This window comes from Haliaeetus albicilla, chromosome 21, assembly GCF_947461875.1.
Source record: "Haliaeetus albicilla chromosome 21, bHalAlb1.1, whole genome shotgun sequence".
NCBI lineage: Eukaryota > Metazoa > Chordata > Aves > Accipitriformes > Accipitridae > Haliaeetus > Haliaeetus albicilla.
In genome coordinates this window covers 16,473,041-16,475,705 of record NC_091503.1, presented here as the reverse complement: position 1 = coordinate 16,475,705, position 2,665 = coordinate 16,473,041, and positions in this window count along the sequence as shown.

Below are 2,665 nucleotides of genomic sequence, written 5' to 3'. Positions count from 1 at the left end.
TGCTCAGCTGCTCCGTGGCAGCGCTCGGGTTCTTACCCTGGGACAAGCATCTGCGAACTTCAGCTCCTGGGTGTCAGTCGCTTGCGGCTGGGAGAAAACCCCTGCTGATGAGTGGGGACTGATCGTCCTTGGGAAAACATCTGGGGCACAGGAGGCAGAGGCTGGATGGCTGGAGAAGCAGGAGGCCAGGTGATGTTGGCATGCTGCACTGGGGGATAGTACGGGTGCAGAAGAAGGGTAAGAGGATTACAAGGTGGAAAACAATAGCGGGTAAGGGAACGGGGACATTGGTGACTGGCCGAAGTCTTCTGCCTATTGCCCCTTATCTGATGTGCCTTCACTCACGGGACGTGAGTACAGCTTGGGCTGTGTGAAACCTTTGTGGGTGGTCTTCCAAGTAAACTTAGAGAGGCAGCAGTTGCCACCAGGCTACCTGCAAAGCTCCTTTGACTGTTCTTCTCCCCATCCTTGCTGCATTCTCAATAGAGATATAGGAGGATGAGAGCTAAAAAGGAAGTTTTTCAGCTCCAAAGGCAGAGGGAGCAGGGAGCTGGAGTGAGGTGGTGGAGGGAGTAATTGAATTTTAATCAAGATCCAAATCGGCAAGCAAGAAACACTAATTTACATAAGCAATATTTATCTTATTAGCATTTTATGGAGAGGAAAGAGGTATTCTCAGAGAAAGGTTTATTCTTATCGGCAGTTCTGACCTAGCAGTACTTCTTGCTAATTGACAGGAGCTTAACTGTAATCTGTACCTGTTCATCTTGGGAATGTTGAACCATTATATTCATGTTTCTGCTGGAAGTGATGCTGTATTTCTGTCAATGTGTTAGATGTACAGAGAAAAAGCAGATCAAAACCATACTTGTATGGAAAAGAAACCAGCTTGCTTAACGAGAGGAGGTACTTTCTGTGGTTAGACGACTCACCTGGTTGTATCAGGACACTGCTCTTCAAGGTCAGAGAATTAGTCATTCTCACCCTCTCTGATACTGTCTTTCTGTTTAAGGGGATTTGTTGGTATTTTTTCATATGCTGAAGGGGGGAGATAATCTGCACCTGTCTCTCTTCTTTTTTTTTTCTTTTTGAATTCATGATTAGTCAATTACTTAATTTGAAGAGCACAGAAATCTTGTTTAAGGAAAAGGCTACTGCTTTGTACTTAAGATTACTGATTTGTACTTAAATTCTGGTTTTGGTGATTAGGTACTCCTCTGGACAATCCAGGTTTGTCTTTTTTTTTTTTCCTAGTTTGGCAATGAATGTAGTATGAGTCTTTTGTAATTGTTTCCCATGTACATAGTAAGGATTTTTGGAAGCCTAAGTTTGAGGCAGAGAGTAGCTTTCAAAAGTAATTTAAAATTTTTAAAGAACAGATATCTCTAATTTTCATTTTTACTTTTTTTTTTTTTAATAAGTGATTCTTGTTGGCTCTAATGGTGGCCCTTGCAAAGATGCTGTAGCATAAAAGCGAGCTGAGTGACCAGAGCCAGGACTGGCTCTTAAGTGGAAACCGGCCCAGGCTACGAGATGGGTGTTGCACGACACGTACGCGGGTGGTGTAGCAAGCTCCTTCCTGGCGTTAGTCCTGCGGAAGAGGTAGCGTTAGAGGGAAGCGTTCAGGGATGATGTGGGGAAGGAGGAGTCTGGAAGACACAGAATGAAGTGAACTCTACCTGTCTGGATGCATTAGTGCACTTGACTGCAAGCAGCGGCATGTCAGAGAGAGGAACGGTGCCAGGCCGAGCCCATCTTGCTGGGCGTAAGCCCGATGTTACATGAGCACCGATCTCTGCAGAGGTGGATGTGTGAGGGACAAAGGCCAGCCTCGTGTGCCTGTGTCTGCGTGTGCGTGCCGACTTATTTAGTCGCCTGATGTTTTCACCAAAATGCACTTTCCTGTTAAACTAGGTGAGCCACTGATTTTTACCCACTTTGCTATCCCAAACCCAGGGACTTGCAGTTAAAACCTAAACTGAAATTAATTAAAATTGGAGCAATTATAGAAATACAAACCCCTCTCCCGTGCTATATCAGCTTGCAGCTATCTCGTACTGATTATCTTTTAGTATTATTCGCTACTACTACTATTAGTATTTACTGGTTATTGTTCTACTGCTGTGACTTGAGCATCCCCCAGTAGTGCCAACACCCGTCCCCTTCCCTCAGAAGCGGGCGAGAAGCGCGGGGCAGGAGAGCCGAGGGACGGAGACCTGCTCCCGGCTGGGCACGGGCGCTGGTGGGGAGGACCTGGGTGGGCAGCAGGGCTTTCTCCCCGAGGCACAGCACTGTTGTTAACTGGGCTGGTAGCACGCCGCTTGCCTTTTTTTTCATAGAGGTACTTGAAGAAAAGCTTCATCACGGGGTGTGTGTGTATAGAAAAGTATAAAAACTATTATAACTGTGAATTTTAAATATAAATTTATATATAATTAGTATATAATGTTAGATGTTACATACAAATGAGAGTATATATATATAAAATTACTTAAATTTTCTTTAAAAACCCATTTATTTCCAGAAAGGAGCGGTGCAGGGAGCGTGTGCGGTGGCGTGGGGGGGTTGTGCCGGTGTCTGTGTGTGTGTGTAGGGGTGCCCGAGGGCCCGCTGCCCGCCGGGGGGAGGCGGCCGGCAGCCGGGGGGGGGCGGAGCGGGGAGGGGC